This window comes from Xenopus laevis, chromosome 5S, assembly GCF_017654675.1.
Source record: "Xenopus laevis strain J_2021 chromosome 5S, Xenopus_laevis_v10.1, whole genome shotgun sequence".
Taxonomy (NCBI): domain Eukaryota; kingdom Metazoa; phylum Chordata; class Amphibia; order Anura; family Pipidae; genus Xenopus; species Xenopus laevis.
In genome coordinates, this window is record NC_054380.1 from 26,881,265 (window position 1) to 26,903,008 (window position 21,744).

A 21,744-nucleotide genomic window follows, 5' to 3' on the forward strand; every position below is an offset into this window, starting at 1 on the left:
ATGTGACAAGTCCAGACAATACTTAAAGCATGTCATTAGTTGAAATAATAATGCATCTTATACTTATCCCAGATAAAGATCACTATTGCAGCTGCGCTCTAGACTAAAACATAGGCCTGAAAAGAATTCATGGAAAACTGCTATAAATTGGGATCTGGTTGTGCAACAAGAAGCCAGTTGTCTTATTTCCATGGAAAACCTAAGGAGAGTAGATGTCAAAAACTAAATTGAGGCCAAAACTGCATAGCAAAAAGGTTTTCTAAGGAAATGGCAAGTACTAGAACAGTCACATAGTGAACACATACTGTACATAGCACATAAGCACATAATATGAAGATTAGGTTAAGAAATGTTATCAAATTTCTTTTTTGAACATGTACAGTATTTCCTTTGTAGGACAGATAGCCTCCAGTAGAACTTTCCTAAGCCCAAAACTGAACTCATCTTTTCTTTCCAAACATTTTTTGACTGCGGTCACTCACTTGTCTGACTGAATGTTCTCAGTTAAAAGGCTTGAGGAACCATTTACCATGACTAAGAAATAAGCGCTGGAGCACTTAGGGGCGCAAAGGCTTACTCTCATTTGTTCTCATTCTATAAGCATTTGTTAGAAGCAAGTCAGTTAGTGTGTGGCTGCTTTGAACCTTGAACTTCCCAACCTGTGCATCTGAAAGACATGAAACGTTGACCAAGTGAGATGGAGTTCAGGCATATTCTTTACATGGCCCCCCTTTGGGGCAGAACATTACAAACTCAGCAGTATTGGGCCCCGTCATTTTTGACAGCTGCCCTTTAGTTCACCGAAGTGTGGTTTTGTTGCGCCTTCATTTGTGCAGATCTGAGTGCAGACCTACTAGAAATTCCTGACAAGAGAGAGGAGATAAGTCATGAAATGGTTCAAAAGTAAAAAAATATATATATCTTCATATGTAAAAAGACAATGTCCAGCAAACTTACTGCAAAATTCCCTTACTGACTGCCTCCTGCATCATCTTCTCCTTGGTGTTTTCCCACCATAGTTACACTGAGCAGCTACTCTCATCCTCTCTCTTTGTTTGATTCACCTAAGTGACAGTATTTATCTGCATTTCCACTTCAATATTTTGGATTCTGTGCAGCGCTAGTGAGCACCCAGTACTCATCAGCAGTGATGGGCGAATTTGTCCCGTTTCGCCAAAATATTTGCTAATTTCCTGTGCAATTAGCGATACGGCAAAAAATTAGCAAAACTCGGATTTTGACGCCCCCGATAATTTACGTCATTTTGACGCCAGCATCAAAGTCAACGGTCGTCCGAATAATGTTGACGCACGACAGTTTTGATGCAAACGACTATTCAGACGCGCGTCCAAAAATGTTTTGATGCTGGTGAATTTTCTGTGCCGTTTCATGAATTTACTTGCCGGCGTGAAACGCCTGGTGAATTTATTCGCCCAGCTCTGCTCATCAGATCTCTCTGATATACTGTTATATAGTATGTATTCTGATATACTATCATTAATGCCCACCTCCCCTTGTGACTCTCTAGGCTCCCCTCCTCAAGCCTCCCGTTTTGCCTTAATTAGAAATTCAGTTCTTGGGACTCATTTGCATGCAATTAAGTCTAAATATTCTTATTATCAATGGTGCTTCAGGCCACGTTAGAGGTTCTTGTCTTTATATAACAACCTGTTATTAACGGCACAGACATCTTCTCTTTCCGGAAATATAGAATTCTTTGCTTTCACCTCTCAGTAAAGATTTTTTCACTTTAGGGTCAGTCCACACCAGCAGATTAAGGGGGGGTTAGTCGCCCCAGTGACAAATCTCCTCTTTTTAGGGGCGACAATCTCCCCGAACTGCTTTCCCCTGCCCTCCACTGGCTAAAATGAAAATCGCCTGCAGCAATTCACACACAGAGGGCAGGGAGAAGGCAGTTCGGGCAGATTGTCTCCCTGAAGAAGAGGCGATTTGTCGCAGAGGCAACTAATTTCCCGAATCTGCTTGTGTGGCCTGACCCTTAATCGAATCTTCCTACAGTCTGATGACCAGGGCCGGACTGGCAATCTGTGGGTTCTGGCAAATGCCAGAGGGGCTGCTATAAGGTGTCATAGAAAGTCAGTATTTAGTGGGCTGGTGTGGATCTGAAATGCCAGGGCCTATTTAGATTCTCAGTCCAGACCTGCTGGCGACAGACTGATCCGCTTCAAAACTGCATCTGAGTGTTTGGTGATAGGAGACTGCCCTGTCATGGCCTCTGTGTATATATATATATATGTACATGAGTTGCAAGAATAGTTCCCACTCAGAACAGACTGATTCTGGTGACATTCATCGCTAACTCTTTTATTTGTTAGAAGCCGTGCGGGAAACAGTGTGAGAATAGAGCTCATCACTCGCACATTCTGCACTGATTTCTTCCTAATTCTGCTCTCATTAAAGTGACAACAAAATGCAGAAGGGGCACAGAAACCCATTTCAGGAAAGCAGCAAGGAAGGATTTGGAGAATTATTTTTAGACATTTTTGTAGTGATGGGGGATACATACCAATTGCATGGAGAAGATGGAACTAGACAGAGACCTGCAACAATACAGTAAAGTGCCAGGAAGGGGGCAAATTAAGTTTGCGTCTTTTTCTTGCTTGTTGCACCCTGCCCTGCCTTTATAAGTTACTTTAAATCATATGTTAGGTACACAGTGCAGTATATATATATATATATATATATATATATATTTAGCTCTGTAGAGGTAGGTGCACATTTGTAGACATAAGGGCTCATTTATGAATGCAAGTCCATGTTTTTTAACACAATACAGTGTTTTCTCCAATAATTCCAGCATCATTAGGTCCAAGTGCCTAATTGTACCTGCTGCACTTGTGCCCAAATCAGCCAAACACAACTGAGCACCTTGACAAATCAGAGCAAACTGCATTCTGTTCATTGGGCACAAGTCTGCTACGTCTTTTGTCCCAGCCCAGAAAGGGAACCGTGAAATTCCCTCGGTGTGAGGTGTAGTATCTCCAGGGTTCCCATGTGTCAGTTGGTACATTTGCTTATGAGTCAGATGAGGGGTGCCGAGTGCAACTACAGGGAAGTCCAAGCTGCCTCACTTGTTTAATATATATATCTTTATTTTTGTCAGTTTGCCCATTTTCTTTTCCTTGTTCCTCGGTTGTTAAATACAGTCCCCCATCAAGTAACATTGGCTGCTGCTATTGCCCTGATGGTACTTCTATAGCCTTTTTGTCCAATCAGGGGGGCTGTACTGGTAAAAGAACTTTTATATCCGAGTCATAATCTTTCAATATACAAAGAATATGTGGGGGGCAGTTTCTTGGTATCTAGTTTATTGCCCCAAAGAATAACGACATCTGTCTAATAACATAAAAGGCAGCCTTACTGTGGAAGTGTAATATAAAAGTAAATAATCGAGTATGTTGTTACATTGTAGGGATGCACTGAATCCAGGATTTGGTTTGGGATTCGGCCACTAATCGCCCTTTTTCAGGATTCGGATTCAGCCAAATCCTTCTACCTGGCCCAACCGAATCCGAAACCTAATTTGCACATGCAAACTAAGGGTGGGGAGGGAAATGTTGTGACTTTTTGTCACAAAACAAGAAAGTAAAAAATGTTTCCCCTTCCCACCTCTAATTTGCATATGCAAATTAGGATTTGGTTAGGTATTCGGGCAAATCTTTCGCGAAGGATTCAGGGGTTCGGCGGAATCCAAAATAGTCAATTTGTTGCATCGATATTGCATTGCACTAAGAAATCTGTTCCAAGCACAGTGAGTGTCGCTCGGTTGCTCCCTGGCGCAGAATAACCATAAATAACTGAAGTAACAAAGACGTTTGTCATTCAACGGCTCCCCACTATGGGCACCTGCTACAAACTGCAATGTCCCCCATGCTAGGTGTGTGGCATGCAGGAGAGGAGCATGGGAAAATGCAAAGGCATGTGCCCACACTGAAATTGCTTCTCTCCAATGCTGACCATTTTGTGTCAGTCTGTGCACCAGTGCAATGAATCTCCCCTGATTGATACATACAAGCAAATTCACTCCAATTCATTTACAAGTGCACAGCGCCAGTTGCATAAACACAAATTCTACCCACAATGCAATTATTTTGCAGAATTCCATCGTCATAGAAGAAGGTGCATGAGTTGCAGGCCATGCCATTGATTGCGGTCGTTACTCTTTGTCAGCGCCGCTGCACCCCTGGGCCACAGAAGCGCTATTAGTCTCATGGGAAGGTGCAACACAATAAGGGTGAGGGCAGATGGGGAGATTTGTTCCTGTCTGCCATCAGCCTAAAATAACTCTGGGAGTAATACTGTACCTCCTTATGGCAGATGCTAATTCCATCTCTCCCTTGCACATGTGCCCCCTGTACTTTGGTGGTATGTTGGCACCAGACATAAGTCACCAGCACAGATAGGGGCAAGTATATATGATTTTAAGCAGGATTAATACTTGCATTGTTTAAACGATGGGCACAGAAGACCATGCAACTGTTGCACTTGTGTGTTTCTGTGTGCTGCCCAATTTGCTGTCACATCGCACACCAGCATTTTTTGTTTGGACATAGGAGGTAAATCCTACTCCCCTGCTTGCACCCTACTATGATCCCTATCTACACAGCCTATGGTAGCAATCAAGATCCCCTCTTCAAATGCAATATATATAATACTGAATACAATAGAATGCTCTCGGCAGAGAAGTCTATTCAGCTGCCATACTCCCCTCAGGGGACAATTGTGATAATGAAATCTCCATTTCCCTTTTTCTTGAATTGGAAACACCTTTTGGCACATAATTCTGCTGGTTGGGGGATGTCACCAAGGTAAAAAGGGTGCCATTGGCCCCCAGTGATACCCATGTACTAGCAGTAGCATTTTCTGTGAATTAACACTGTTTTTCATGAGATTTAGAAGTCATTAAATATCCCTATTAACCCAAAGGTGGGTACAGGTATGGAACCTGTTATTAGAATGCTTGGGACCTGATAACAGATCTTTCTGTACTTTGGATCTTCATACCTTAAAAAACATTAAATAAACCCAATAGGCTAGTTTTGCCTCCAATAAGTCATTACGTTAATAGATTATTATTAGTTAATTAATTCATTCATTAATTAGTTGGGCTCAAGTACAAGCTACTGTTTTATTATTACAGAGAAAAAGGAAATCATTTTAAGAATTTGAATTATTTGATTAAAATGGAGTCAAAGGGAGACTACCATATTGCTTGCCTGTACTAAGGCATGTTCCATGAGCTGCAATATCTTCCAGTGTGTGTTAATGTTATTCTGTATCTATTGTCTCAGCTGTGACAGCCAAAGTGGCAAAGTGACAGTTTGATAAGGAAGGGCCTCTCTAGGTGCAGAACAAAAGAAACTGCAGAAGAAGCAGCTGCGGGGGTCTCTAGGGTATGGATGGCCAGTGGGGGTCTAGAATGATGCACAATTTAATGATATCTATGTGCAAAGCAACTCATTTGCTTTGCCTCAGCCAATCTTTCTTATTTAGTCCTGACCCTTGAGTGTCATTAAGTTATTGACGGTATTTTCTCACGACTACATAATTTAAATGTTTTACCTGCGCCAATTCCTGTTCCCTTCCGTGGAATAGACAGCAAAACACCAATAACCTTTGAATTACTGTAAAGTCATTAATAATACATTTGGAGTGTATCCCTTTAAGGGCTGCTATTATTTATTATGAGCTGACACTTGGGTAAGGGTTTAAAATAGGCTTGTGTTCTCTGGTCAAACAACAAGGGCTACAAAGTGTATTGCTGCTCACCTAAAGGAAACAATGCAACAATGTATTTTTAGCTCACTGCCAGCCACTCCAATCATTCATGTAATTTAGCCCTTACTCTCAAACTGCCACATTCGCTAAGGGCCTGTTGGAACGGCTGAGTGGGCCACATGCAACTCTCCATTTGCTCTTCATGTTACTTTTATATCTATAAAGAGCTGTGTGAATTGATGGTTTTCTGCACAAATATAAATATATGTATATACTGCAAGTAAGTATAAAACACAAAAATAGAGGCCGCTCAAGCTCACCGCTAAATTCCACCCCTATGAGCCTATGATTAAGGTTGCACAGCTACCTGCTACAATAAAACAAGTCCAGAAGTGCCGTCAATTTTCTAGTTCTTGTGTACAGTAAATATATATATATATATATATATATATATATATATATATGTAAAAAAGTTGTGTGAAGTTCAGTCTATGCAATGCTTTTAGAGGGATATTGCTAGGGCACAATTACAATGTTATTCTAAAACTTAGTCATTGGCTTTAATCATAATTGATCAACGTTTTCATCCCCCAAATCAGTTATTTGGCAGTATAAAATCTGTCCACTGCCACCTTAACAGTATGTCTAGAATGTTTGGCATAAAGCAAGACAAGGCTACGGTTTTCTGCCAGACAGAGAATAAAAACAGCATTCTATACCTTCCATCATTTTAAAAGGACAAACTTAGATATTTAAGGCCACACTCTGATCTTCCCAGGAAAATGCAGTTATGCCCAGCGTGTCAAAGTGAAACATTCGAGGTGCCATGCAATTTGTGTAAGCCATGGCTGTCACTTTTAGGGGCCATCAATCGGGACTACCCCACATAACATTTGGGAGCTCAGAAATACAGGAGTCCTACTAGAGACTTGCCCCCCTTAATTAACTCTTTGTTTCATTTGTTCTCAAAGTTCCCTAATGATTACATATAGTTGTGAGGGCAGTGGCCCACGGGGAGATAAAAATGAATGACTGCAGGCAGCAAATCTCCCGAAAATGTCTCTACATTGGATGTAACTGAAATCAGATAAAACCAACGCATCTCTTTGTTCTTCCAAAGACGCACCGAACTTGCCTCGGGAGCAAACGTCAGGTGACTTTGCAATATGTTGGTGTTACTGCAATTGATTTCCATTATTTCCAATGGCATTTTTGGGAGATTTGTTGCCCACAGTCATGCATAAATAATCGTGGGTGACAAATCTCCCCCTCGGCCACTGCTCTGAGGCACAAAGAAGCGATTTTGATTAGAAAGACACTGCTACAAAGTAGCTCCCTGATCATTTGTGATTTCACACATACCAATAACAACAAATACACCAAATGCAAACGCATACACAAAGACAAAGTTGTATCAGAAGGCAAGTGCTGCATTTCTATTCTACATCAGCCATAAGAAGCAAGCTTGCTACACACAGCCTGATCTGCTGCACTGGATGAAGATCAGATTGGCCAACTTCATCCAACTGATGCCTGATGGAATCCAATTTCTGTAAGTGCACACAGTGCTGAGCCTTCAATGTGGCTGCGGTGCTGTGCGGTGTTGAGCTGTGTGGTCCCTTGTGTTGGTCTATATCTAATCTTTCCCAATATGCCTGAAAAAGAAGCAACATTGAACGCAATAAAGATATAGTGAGACCATTGTTATTGGGTTCAGTGTTGATATGCTTCTGTGGTTCTGGACCTCTTGGGAATCATGAAATGAGATAAACTGGGTACTGCTGAGTAGTGCAATGCATGCAATTTACTCCACGGCAAACACATAACTGGGAACGGGCGCATGCGCATAACCCAAGAGCCAGTGTGGATGCTGTAGGTGGTGCATCGTGCAGTGCAAGTAAATCCCCATAGGTGCACATTGTTTCTATGTGAGCACAGAGGCAAACACAATGCCCCGAACGCTGGCAACTCTAGAGCAAAGGTGCATATTGTCCTGCGCATGGAGCCTAAATGAAGGCCTCCCTGGGGATCCACTTGATATCTAATGAGCAGCTTTACAGAACTAAAGCTTAACTTAGTAGCTAGAAATGTTGCACATTAGGTTTTGTGCTTCTTTACCAGCCCACGTCAACCACAGCCCTTTATCAGGGAAGATCTGTGTTTCCAAAGATGCCCCATGCTCTGTGCTGCTGTCACTTACTGAGCTTAGGGACCCACTCACAATATACAGTACACATAGAATAGAAATGTCACAGTATAAGGCTGATTAGTAATTAATACAGATAATTACTACATGGCACCACAGAAACATGTGCACTAGCTTCAGAATTTAATAATCAGCTTATATGACAGGGCAACCTCATTTTCTGCTTGATAATTTGCGATACCCCCCAAGGTTAGCTTTTCAACAGCTGCTCAGAGCCCACTGAGCATGCGAGTGTCGCAGACACTTTCCAAGATGGTGACCCCCTGTGACAAGCTTGAAATCTTGGATCATTGCTGCTATTGACAAGCTAGTGAAATAAGTTCATTATATAAAATATGCCAGTTTTACCATATCCGTTTTTAGAGTTTAGTTCTCCTTTAAATCACCTGCATTTGGCTTTTGCCTATTGTGATACAATCATTGGCCAACGGGGGCCAAACAATCAAATGATGATGATTTTGGCACCCCCTGGATTTCCAAATCAGCCTCCAGATGGGCCTCCAGCACGTCACCAAACAGCTGCATTTCTGGGTATTCAAATCAGTCCAAACCCGCATCCTGCAAAGGCTGCAATTGGAAAAATATAATGCAACTCTATTGCCTTGCACACAACGTCGGGCGTCCCTTGCTGAATGAAGAGTTAAGAATCACTAAGCCCAAAGCTGCCGCGGCGAAAAGTTAAAAAATGTAATTACATTTCAACAAAGACTCCCTGCTGATCCGAATCTGTGTTGATCTGAGTGTGTGAGCGCCACACTCTTCCTCGCCCTGAAACGACAGAACCCCTTGCACTGGGTCATGCACTGGCACCAGCAGGAAAATGAGTGCCAGTGTGTAATACAAATGCATAACTGCAACCAGTGGTGTAACTAGATATTACTGGGCCCCACAGCAAATAATTTTAAGGCCCCCTAATATTTATTAGTTGACTTGTTTTACCAATATTTATTGAAATGGTATAGGAATTAGGGCCACTATACCTCCTGGGCCCCCCTGCAGCCGCTTTAGTTACACCCCTGACTTCAATTTTATACAATCCCATAGAGAACTGTGTTTTTATGTGTCAGGGTCGAGACTAGGGAGATTGGCCTTGTCAATTTTTTGCCACAATGGGCAAGTGTTTCAGCAAACTGGACCCACATAAGGTGCCGACTGGGGTCAGATGTTCCTCTAAACCATCCCAGAAAATAAGGCCCTTGTGTGTGTGGGGGGGGGCACCCAGCAAAAGTGCCAATCTCATTCTCATTGAGAAGAACTTTTAGATGACAGTTGTACCATTAATGTGTATGGGTCACAAGGGTCGCATTTATCAATTCTGTTTTTCTTCAGGTGTAAAAAAGCCCAAGATACAGGTGTCACTGGCCTGGGTGCCACCCACATGCCACATAACAGGGACATACACAGGGAGGTGCCACACTTTGCTGTAAGACCTGAGCCTGTAACCAGGCCCGGACTGGCAATCTGTGGGTTCTTGCTAGGGATGGGTGAATTTGATCCGTTTCGTTTCACCACAAATTCGCCGCCGGCAAAATGTCGCCGATGTCCATTAAAGTCTATGGGTGTCAACATTTTTTTTGACGCGAGGTGAATTTTTTTTGACACATGAAGCCATACAAGTCCATAGGCGTAATTTCTACGGTGAAAAAATGTGTCCATCCCTAGTTCTGGCAAATGCCAGAGGGGCTGCTCTAAGGTGCCACAGAAAGTCAGTATTTAGTGGGCTGGTGGGGGCTGTTTGGGCCTCTGTGTACCTGAAATGCCAGGGCCTATTTTCAGGTACACAGTGGCCCAATCGACTGGATATCCCTGTAACAGGGGCAGGGAAGAAATGACAGGCTGGGGGCAGGAGGAAGTGATTGTTCAGGGCTTTTCCCTAATAAAATGAGACGTTTAGGATGTGTGCCCACTCCTCTCATTCAGCCACAGGGAACTGTCCAAACATTGGGCTTCAGTTCTGACTAGGGATGCACTGAATCCACTATTTTGTATTCGGCCAAACCCCTGAATCCTTCGCGAAGGATTCGGCCGAATACCGAACTGAATCTTAATTTGCATATACAAATTAGGGATGGGAAAACATTTTTAAATTGCTTGTTTTGTGACAAATAGACAAGTGATTTCCCTCCTCGCCCTTAATTTACATATGCAAACTAGGATTCGGTTCCACCTAGGGTTGCCACCTTTTCCAGAAAAAAATACCGCCTTCGTATATATTTATCTTTTTTCCCTATTAATAACATTGGGATCAGCCATCATTTTTACTGGCCAGGCTGGTGGCAACCAGCAGAATCCGAATCCTGCTGAAAACGGCAGAATCCTATCCGAATACCGAATCCAATCCTGGATTTGGTGTGTCCCTAGTTCTGACAGCTGCAGGTCCGGACTGACAGTCAGTGGGTTGTGGGAAATGAAAATTCCCAGTGGGCCCAGGTGTCAGTGGCCCTCGTGCTGCTAAACATTTGGCCTATTTCATGGCCATTCCCTATTTCTATGAGAACAAAGTGGCTAAATAGAAGGAATAATTGATTATAGTATGTAAAGATAAGAGACTAGGAGAATAGAGGTTGAGTGTGGAGAGGAAGAAAATAATACTGAGGTGGGCCCCTGGTCTAAAACTTTTGGCGGGCCCTTGGTGTCCCAGTCCGACTGCCAATGCAGGGCTGGACAGTGGCCACCAGAGTTAGTTACCCCATACCAATGTGTTCCCTTGGCACACTATAAAGTGCGCTTAGACAAGGCACTAGGCCGCCCTGCTGTGCAGCAGCGAGTGGGAAACGGAAAGAGAGGCGCAGGGCGCTATGGAAAGCGATGTAGGCGGCAGTGAGTATCGGGCAGCGCGGGGAAGAGGAGGAACAGTGCAGGGAACAGACACGGGAGTGCGCGCGCGCTCCCGACACACCAGCAGCAGCAGCGCCGGGCACTGGGCCTGGGAGCGAGCAGTGAGGGCAGAGAATCGAGGCACGCTCCCCCTGGGACTGCTGATGTCGGGCTGTGGCTACCGGAGCTGACAGGTCCTGCTGGTTACAGGAGAAGAGAGAGCGCGGGGAGACAGAGGAGATCACAGGGAAGTGCCGACACGCCGGGAGGTGAGTAAGAGCCGAGGAGGCAGCAGGAATGGAGGTGACACCGCGCTGCTCCTCCTCCTCCTTGTGTTTCCCCAGCAGCAACTACCGGGGTGGCGACTCCCTCCTGCCCGTGGGACAACCCCATCCCCCCCTGACACTGTGACAACCTGAGCCCCCCCCCCCCAGATGTCTGTCTGTCTGTCTGTCTCCGACTGCCTCCCTCGGGCATTGCCCTTCTCTTATTCCCCTTCTCTTATTCCCCTTCTCTTCCGCGCATGGCAGCAGCACTAGGGCCAGTGCAGGTGGGCAGCAGCAGCAGTAGGGGCAGTACAGGTGGGCAGCAGCAGTAGGGGCAGTGCAGGTGGGCAGCAGCAGCAACAGCAGCAGCAGTAGGGCCAGTGCAGGTGGGCAGCAGCAGTAGGGGCAGTGCAGGTGGGCACCAGTAGCCGTAAGGGCAGTAGAGGTAGTGCAGGTGGGCAGCAGCAGGCCACTGGGCATGGAACAGAATTAATGTGCCTGGCCCATTCTGATTTGCCTGGGGGGTGCCAATGCTGGGTGCACAAGTGTCCTCCCCTGGTTCCTCTATAATTAATATATATATGAGCTAGTATTGTATTCACTGTTTCACTGCTGGATTTAAATTCATGGCTTGTTCTATTATTCTCTTACTGCTTATCTGCTGCGCCACCATTCCCAACCGGGAGCGAGAGGTTAATCTATTATTAACACTAAACTCATACAAATACTCACTGATTTGAAAGACCTGGCTACTGGGAAGGTCAACACTGCACCACTATTCCTACTGGACAACAAGAGGTTAATCACCCAGTTCCTTTCTAACTGCGCTTGATGCTCCTCTGCACCCATTGCACTTTCATTTATATATATATGATCTAGTACTTTATAGAAATAGTATGTAGTACAGCTATGGGATCTATTGTCCAGAATGCCCAGATAAGGGTTCTTTTCATAATTTGGATCTCCATGCATTAAGTCTACTTAAAATGAATTTAAACATAAAATAAACCCAATAGGCTGGTTTTGTTTTATGGTTGGTTGGAAACAAGTACAAGCTACTAGGATCTTCTATTTCTATAGGATATAGCACTTACAATGTATACATTGAATGTATTACGTGTGTGTGTGTATGTATATATGAGAGTTGTCCGACTATAGCGGTCAGCTCCTTCTTAAATCTAATAAGTGGATGATGGGAGTTGTAGTTTCATAAGTGTGAAAGGGCTACAGGTTTAGAGTCTCTAAATCTCTTCAGGTGTTGCAGAACTACAAACCCCCAGCATTCCAGGCTCTTGGAGCTGCAGTTTCAGTGGAGCCTTATTGAGGCCAGCAGACGCCAGGCTAGTGGCATGTTTAAATGGCACATAGGGTTAAGCACGGGGCCTGGCTGGGGATATCCCTCTCCTGATTGTTATTATTTGTGCATGGGGAGGGTTAGTACATGACCTGCTGTTTATGGTGCCACCTGGGGAACGTCTATGTCTCCTTTGATTGCCACTCTGTTACTTTGCACAACATCCACTTAATAAAAATCTGTGGGGAAAATAAAACACCTGGCAATATGCCGGCCTAATAAATGTCACGGCTAATTCTTACCATGCCAAGCTTAGACAATCCAGTTAAAGCAACAGTAACACCAAAAAATTAAAGTATTTTAAAGTAATACAAATATCATGTAGTGTCACTCTGCACTGGTAAAAACTGACGTGTTTGCTTCAGAAACACTACTATAGTTCATATAAACAAGCTGCTGTGCAGCAACGGCAGAAACTGAAAAAAGTCTATATGGCACAGGTTAAATGGTGGATAACAGATAACACCATTATGTTCTACAGAGCTTATCTGCTGTATAACCTGAGCCTTTTCTCATTTGAATGGCTGCCCCATTGCTACACAGCAGCTTCTATATATACACAATAGTAGTGTTTCTGAAGCAAACACAGCAGTTTTACCAGTGCAGGTCAACACTGCATTATATTTGTATTACTTTAAAACACTTTCATTTTTTGATATTACTGTTCCTTTAAGATCCAGTTGTGTGTTGGTGTAACTGGGGGGGGGGGGCTCTAATTCCCAGTGTTCCGGGGGCTTTATCTCTGTGTCATAATCATGTGTTTCTCTATATGAATATAAATAGTACCCAAAGATGAAACTTTGTCTTTAAATTGTCGTGTCTTTATTGCAGATTTTCTGCAATAAAGACATGACAATTTAAAGACAAAGTTTCATCTTTGGGTACTATTTCTATTTTCTAGGAATTTTATGCACTCTTATATGGAGACTGCAGCCTGTTGAGAAGCACAAAAATTCTGATTTATATACTGTATGAAGAACAACCTTGTATCTACTTGTTTCTCTATATGGATTTTAGTGTTACATCATGGAAAATTATTATTATAGGGCAACATTGTTATCGCTTTAATTATCCCAAAGGCTTGTTCATGGCTAGCATTCATCAACTAAGTTCATCCCTTCATCCTAAATTTGGGGTCTGAATCTACAGAGCCCTTTCAGTTTAAGACCCCAATCTTCCACTGTCACTCTCGGTTTAAGACCCCAATCTTCCACTGTCACTCTGCCTTACAAACACATAGGTTTTACCTGGGGTCCCTTGCTGCCAACTGTCAGCTGCCCCCCCCCACCCCCATGAAAGGGCAGTCCAACCCTGTGTTGTAGGTGGGTCTGATGCTCTGCTGGAAGTAACCAGTCCTGTGTGTTTGACTGCACATTGCTCTGGCTGCTGAGGGTTAAGTGCGCTGCTATAGGAGGATCTGCCAGTTGTGGGCTGACACTTGCAGAGTGTCCTTTTCACTGTACGAGGTGATTGAATGAAGAGTCTTCAGAGACGTTGCTGGATAGAACTTTCTCCAGACTGACTCTTGTCTTGTCTGTGCGTCCTTTTCCCAGGTACGTTTATACTGCACTTGTGTTTTGGGATAACATTGTTCCACAGCAGGGTGATCATTTCATCCCCTGCATGTGGTCATATATATATATATATATATATATATATATATATATATATATATATATATATATATATATATATATATATATATATAGATATATAGATATATATATATATAGATATATATATATATATATATATATATAGATATATATATATATATATATATAGATATATAGATATATAGATATATATATATAGATATATATATATATATAGATATATATATATATATAGATATATATATATATATAGATATATATATATATATATAGATATATATATATATATATATATAGATATATATATATATATATAGATATATATATATATATATATAGATATATATATATATATATATAGATATATATATATATATATATATATATATATATATATATATATATATATATATATATACTGTTTATATAATTTCAAATGCGCTATGGATCATTGGCACTAAAGACATTGTGCATGGCTGCAGAGAAGTAAGTGCAGTCTGCAGCGAGAGTCCTATTACTAATTGGCGTTGTCGGTATGATATGTGTTTGAAGGGGCGACGTGGCGCTCATAGCGCATCTGCATGGGGCAACCTATCGCCTTGGCTGTATTTTTTCCTCTGAATCATTGGCAGACCATTCACCCTGTGTATTATTTAATAAGCCCTGTATGTTCCATGTCTGGGAGAAGGACATGGGCACTTCTAAACCACCCGGACACCGTTTATTTCAAGCTAAATTGTGACGTCGATTGTGTTCACCCATAAATATGGGCACGATTATAATCACTGGTCCCCTCCACACGCAGCACAGATGCTCTGGAATGAGTTTTGGTAGGTAATTCGTACATTGCATGTATTTGCCTTTCTGTTGTTCAGGGCTGTGGTATATGTTGTTGCTTTATAAATTCATCATCAATATATCATTAGACGGCAAGCTCTTGTGGGCCAAAATATACACATTTACACATTCCTGTTGCTTAAGTAGAGGAACCGTTTAGTCTTTGTTTTGCATGGACAACTTAAAGGGAATGTAAACCCTAACATGTTTGTAATGAAAGCCAATGAAATCCAAAGGAACTTTACCTGGTTGTATTATGTTCTGTAATTGAAAGCAGCGTTGCTCGTGTTTCTAACACTTGAAACAATGTAGCATAAATGAGTTAAGAAGCTGTTGTGTACTGCCTTGTTTTTGTTATGACCATCAATGGAATTCTTGTGCCTCCAGATAATGGATTTGGCCCAATCAAGTCAAATAACAGTAGAAATTAGAAGACATTTATGGGTGGAAAGCCCTAACTACTGGTTTTACCAGTCCTGAAAACAAGCACAGATGCAAAGTATACTGTAGAAACTCAGATTATAGCTCTTTGCAGGACACACCGTGTTTTAGTTTCAACTCCAACGAGATAATTACCCAACCCTTTTATGGCTCATGCTTTATCTTGGATCTTTTATCTGGGAAACCTCCATAAAAAAAAAAAAAAGGCCGTGGGTCTCTCCCACTTGACTGTTGAATCATTGGGAAGAGTCCGGTGACTTGCTCCACTTGGAGCTGCCATGTTGTTTGGCTCCAGCAAGAAACATTGTCAATAGGCAGAAGGTTTAGGATTAGTAGTGCCCTTAGAAGCATTGGAGGAGTTGTGCGTGTCGATAAAGTAGCTAAGCAAGACGTTCAGCTTTATGTTGAAATGCAAATAGGCAGGCTCCATAATAAACAACCCCCCTCCCTCTGGGCTGTGTATTTAAAGGCAAATAAATAGATTCTAATCCATGCTTAGAAATAGTCCCAGCCCCGTGGCATTTCTTGCATCCTGAAGCTGGTTATTCCTGTTTTTGCAGCCAGAAGCTAAGAGAAGCTGGAGAGGACTCTCACTGGTTTTTCCACATAAAAGCATTTATTGTTCCCTTTACCTTCATGTTCACTAGAGATTGGATCTAGTGCGGAGAATTTGCTTGGCCTGAGTGGGCAGCTGCTGTTGGGCTGCTCATTGTATCAGTAGCAGGCTGGCTTTCCCCTAGAGCTGCGACTGTTCCAGTCAAGGCATTCTCCTGTTCTTCTTAAAGATCCGGTAAGGCTCCCTAGATATTCCAATCTTGTATTTGCTGCAAGTATAATTGTTTTGTTTCTACTGTTGTCTATGAACATGCAGTTAGCTTTAATGCAAAAGGGCTTCTTTGATTTCATAATAAAATGGGATCACCCCACAACTTGCTCCTAAGGTAGGAATCACTTAGGATTACCAGATCTTTTTGGGTAATAATCATGTGTCTGGGCAACGTTTGGCTCTTTACATGTCCATGGCGGGTTTCCCCAGTTTGTAGGGCAATTGCAATCAAAACGTCCCATAACCTATAGCTCTATAGCCCTCACGCCATTATCATGTCTCATAGCCCTCCTGTTTTGTTATAGGAAAGCTATGGGGGGAGTTGGTATAGTAGCAGGGGCACCTCTAGCAGATTCCTATTAGAGTCGAGTTTGTTGCCCCTAATCAAATGCCACCTGTGAGATAATCCTCACCTCACCCCTGTTTGGTACTTTAGGGGGACACCTTCCTATTTTAAATGAATGGCAGTGTAGGGATTTGCATGTACCGAGCACAATGCTGCAGAATAAAGTTTGGGTATATTGCCAAAATTTAGTTTCATGGATGGGCAGGTTTTACATACCCTAGTGCTGTATACCTGGTGACCTTCCTATGGAGGAGGACTTTCTAGGTGGGGTAAAGGGTTTTTGGTGTGGTTACAGAATCTACAATGTATGGAACGTGTTTCCTGCAGGTCTATAGGATAAAATGAAATAGCTTTTTATTAATTTGTTCTTCTTTTGATTCAGTTTGTGATTTTGCCGCCTCTCATAATGCCCTGAATACGTCTGTAGAGCAGAGCATCAGTTTAGTGCCATGCAGTCTGCGGGGCTTCATGGAAATCAGTGCAGTCTGCACTTCAGTGTGTTTATTTCATATGCTTCTAGTTTTAAAGGGGTGAAACAACAACATTAACTTGCTTTACCCCCTGCAGTTGATGTCAGTTGATTCTGGCATTAAAGTATATAAAACTATAAAACAAAATCTCATGTTCAGGACCCTAAGGCTCATGTACATGGGGGGGGGCTGTTCTTAGGACCTGTCCCTGTATCAGCCTGGTACTATACTAATAATAGTGATATGTGACCCAACCCAACGACTGTAACAAGTCTCTGGCAGTGATACTGTTAATACAGCATTATGCGCAATGTTACAGTTCAGCATCGTATTATTTGCTGCTAAATGAGACAAAAGACAGTGAGGGCACAGTGGGGAGCCCCTTTTTTGCAGGGAGTTTGGCTCCATTGTCATATCCATCATTCACACAGAAATTTGGTTTAAGGAACCCAAAACAAAAAATAAATGTTTGATGCCTGTACTGTACAACCTCTCATTACTCTGAATAATGAATGGAAATGTGTTGGTGAAATGTGCTGGAGTGACAGTAATTGCCGGAGCCGGATCAGGCTCTTTATTGATCATTCACTCCCCAAAGCTCCATCCACTGTCTCCCAGGCCTGAGTATGAGGCTGAAGTGTCTGCAGAACGGCACCTACTGAACCCTCAATATAAGTGTAACATCAGCCAATGGCTGGGGCTACAATTCACTCACATTCTTTTACATTCATCTTTTATTTTCTTCCATCTGTTCCAATTAGAGGAAAGAAGGTTCCATGTTAAGAAGGGAAAATTGTTTTACAGGGAGAGTTGGGAAATGGGGAATCTCTCCCTTAATCAGTTGCACTGGCTGATACATTAGATAGGTACAAGGAAGGGTCAGAATGGAGCTTTCATGTTAAGGAAGGAAGGGGTGTTACAGGGAGAGCTGAGATGTTGTGGGCATCAGAGGTACAGGCTGATACATTAGATAGGTACAAGGAAGGGTCAGAATGGAGCTTTCATGTTAAGGAAGGAAGGGGTGTTACAGGGAGAGCTGGGATGTTGTGGGAATCAGGGTTACAGGCTGATACATTAGATAGCTACAAGGAAGGGTTGGATGTTTTATTCACCAATAGCTCCTCCCAGCAGACAGAAGGGAGCCAATGAGATTGGAGGAAAGGAGGTTCCATGTTAAGGAAGCAAGGTGTGTTACAGGGAGAGCTGGGATGTTGTGGGAATCAGGGTTACAGGCTGATACATTAGATAGGTACAAGGAAGGGTTGGATGTTTTATTCACCAATAGCTCCTCCCAGCAGACAGAAGGGAGCTAATGAGTTTGGAGGAAAGGAGGTTCCATGTTAAGGAATGAAGGGGTGTTACAGGGAGAGCTGGGATGTTGTGGGAATCAGGGGTACAGGCTTTTACATTAGATAGGTACAAGGAAGGGTCGGATGTTTTATTCACCAGTAGCTCTTCCTAGCAGACAGGAGAAAGCCAATCAGATTAGAGGAAAGGAGGTTCCATGTTTAGGAGGGAAAGGGGTGTTACAGGGAGAGCTGGGAAGTTGCGTGAATCAGTGGTAGAGGCAGATACATTAGATAAGTACAATAAGGGGTTGGATGTTGTTTAGCAAGGGAGGGAATACAGGGATATGGAAGATGGCAAATTATAGAGGCTTCAGAAGGGTTTTTTTTTGCCTTCCTCTGGATCAACTGGCAGTTAGGCAGGTACAGTGTATAGACATAAAAGGTTTTTTTTAACTTCACCTACTCTGTTACCTACACACACGTTCCTTCTAATGAAACCCTACTGCACTGCTGCCCTACAAACTGAACAAGATGGAAAGATAAGAGATGTGTATTTCACTGCGGAATGGCAATATTATGTATATACCCTTACCTTTAAGTGGCACCTTTTCCACATGTGCAAATGATGTCAGTTCCGTCACAATTTTAGCAATTTTGTACTTGTGTTTTGGTTTGTACATGAGCCCCGAGGGGTGACGTATTGTGTGCAGGGAAGAGTCCGTTTTGCACCCTGTCTTGCACCTTGATATATTCCATCAGGTCACCTAGTGCAGAGTGCGGGCTCTTTTATAAGAAGGACTTTTGCTCCCCATTTTTCTCCTGCTCCCCTTACTGCTTCCGCACTTGCGTCTGACCCCCCCCTGTAAGTGACCCCTCAAGTGTTCAATTAGCAGGTGTGTTATATACAACAAAATATGCAGTGACTGTATGGGGAGACATTGTAATTATCAATTCTTTTTATGTACAGTTCTGGGGCTGTTTGACCAGGGAAATTGTTTTAGAAAAAAACAGACAAAACCAACATTGACTTCCGTTGTGTAAATACAAATACAGGAGACACAGTTGTCATTGCAGACGTGCAGTCTCATATCCATCAGTTGCTTCTGTCTGTAGTGTCTTGTGATGTTACTGTACAACTTGTTATACACAAGGACCCCCAACGTAGTACAGTACAAGTGCAGATGGAGCTTTGTGTAACAGCGCAGCGCTAATATATAAATCCCCCTCGGACAATCAAGAGGGTCGATCATGTCCCCAAGTTTTGCCGTGTAATTGCAGAAAATACCCCAATAAATGCTAATCTCTAATTAGAAGGGGAAGCTGTACCCATAGGGATATATCCAGATATTGTGTGTGTGTGTTTTATTCTGACTATAGGGGTCTGTGATTTCTGGTACTAAAATTGCTCAGTGCAATGGGGGTCGAGCAGGCACATACTGAGAGGCTAAAACTGCTACTGTCAGATGGGTTCATTAAGGGTCTCCATCTAATGTCCAGATATTATTCAGCGTTTTGTATCCTTCTAATGCCTTGGGCGTCACACTGACTGTTGGCTTCCAAGCTGCAGGAATGGCCCATCCTGGGGGCCAATGAATAAGAGATATTTGCCGTCTCAATTATTCCTCCACATTAAATCCGTGTGGAAACAGGGTAAAATGTCTTATGAATGTTCACCAGAAAGAAACATTCGCCACAGTGTCATCAGCGTAAAACAAATGTTGGTGCATAAACCTCTCATTGAGGAACATTATCTTTGTGATTCTCTCAGTGCAAATAATACGTGGCTTTGTGGTGCTCCTTTGGCTGTTAATACACTTGTTGTAATGATACAAAGTGTTCACTCCAATATCGGTATGTTGTGTTTGCGACGTCATAAATAACCACCTATTCTTAGTCACCACCGGATGGCGCTGTTCTCAAGCAGCCTATGGAAATGGCAAGCAGCATGGCACCCATTTAGCCAGAATGATGCAGAGCTCTTGTGTTTTCTTCTGAATGTCTGAAGTGGAAAAGAAAGTTTCATTTTGAAGAGAATTTTTTTCCTGGAGTATTGTGAGTATGCAGCATGTATTTACAGAGATAGTTATTGGTTGAGAGGTGCTTAGTGCAGAGCAGTGTTTAATGCAGAGCAGTGTTTAATGCAGAGCAGTGTTTAATGCAGAGCAGTGTTTAATGCAGAGCAGTGCTTAGTGCAGAGCGGTGCTTAGTGCAGAGTGGTTCTTAGTGCAGAGCAGTGCTTAGTGCAGAGTGGTTATGAGTGCAGAGCGGTGCTTAGTGCAGAGCAGTGCTTAGTGCAGAGTGGTGCTTAGTTCAGCGCGGCTATAAGTGCAGAGTCGTGTTTAGTGCAGAGTAATGTATTGTTAGATTGTGTTTCAGGTACTGGAGCAAAGGTGTTGGCCTCTTGGCAGAGCACAGGGGAGTAAGTGTCTCTTTGCAGAGCATTTGTGCAAGTCCTTTAAGCAGCGAGTTTATACAGTAAGTGCAGAGCGGTGCATAGTGCAAAGCGTGCTTAGTGTAGAGCGGTGCTTAGTGCAGAGCAGTGCATAGTGCAGATTAGTTATTAGTGCAGAGCCACGCTTAGTGCAGAGCTGTGTTTAGTGCAGAGAAATGTATTGTTAGTGTGTTTAACACTGGAGTGAAGGTGTTGGCCTCTTTGCAGAGCACAAGGGAAGTATGTGTCTGTTTGCAGAGCATTTGTGAGTGTCCTTTAAGCAGCGACGCCCCGTGTATTTACAAGTAGATTGTTTCTCAATGGACGGCTGCACTCCAGTAATGGCTTACACACAAGTGATTGACGTCAGTAAGAGACGAGAGTTTACAGAGAGAAACAAACACACAGAAACAAAGTCTTTTCATGAATAAACCTGGGAAAGGTGTTAAAGAGCCAGTGCTTTTACTACAGCAGCATGGGGATTATAGAGCAGTGACCCCAGTAACCCTGCTCCCCACTGATCATTTCTACTGTTACACTTATTTATAAGCTCCCAATGTCACTCTCCCTGTCAGTTCAAAGTTTCACCTTTTCACTCTGGTTAATCAGAAAATAGTCGCCCTACCCTCATTCCCTAATTCATCCCGATGTGGATGTGCACCTTGCAGGATGGAGCCGGTGATGTGGAAAGCCGTGGAGGAGTTACTGGAGCAATAAGTCACGCCCGAAGATGAATAATCTGGTGGCTTTCTCTTCTCATTTAGATTGATGGAGTCTGTGTAAGTCCCAGCCCAGGTCACAATACAGTGTAACAGATCCTGCCACTGCTGGGGGCCCAGGGGTTATAGGGGGCTCACTGGGGCCCCTAACAGTTAAAGGGGAACTATTGTGAACTATTGCTTCAGCATACTGAAATAAGAAACTTTCTAATTACAATCCATTAAATAGTCTATACTGTTTCTGAAATAATCAAGTTTATGTTCACTATTCCTCTCTCAGCATTCATTCTGTCTTCATTCAGGAGTTGGGTGTCAGAAAATCATTGACAGTTAGATCCAAAATATATTATAGGGGGCCTCCTTTTGCCTAGAAGATGTATTAGAGCT

At 42.8% G+C, this 21,744-nt stretch overlaps 1 protein-coding gene across 9 annotated transcripts in view; it reads left to right on the plus strand.

The window, feature by feature from the left end:
- Positions 1-10,755: 10,755 nt before the first annotated feature.
- The window catches only part of plcb4.S (phospholipase C beta 4 S homeolog), a 160,021-nt gene continuing 149,032 nt past the window's right edge, over positions 10,756-21,744 (plus strand). For 2 of the 9 annotated variants that reach the window (XM_018265087.2, XM_018265083.2), the window contains exon 1: positions 10,756-11,031. The gene's annotated coding sequence lies outside the window, so the exon portion shown is untranslated. Of the gene's footprint in view, positions 11,032-13,751; positions 13,936-15,586; positions 16,067-21,744 lie in introns of those variants that run through there. The other 7 variants (XM_018265084.2, XM_018265081.2, XM_018265086.2 and 4 more) reach the window with 5 other exon arrangements.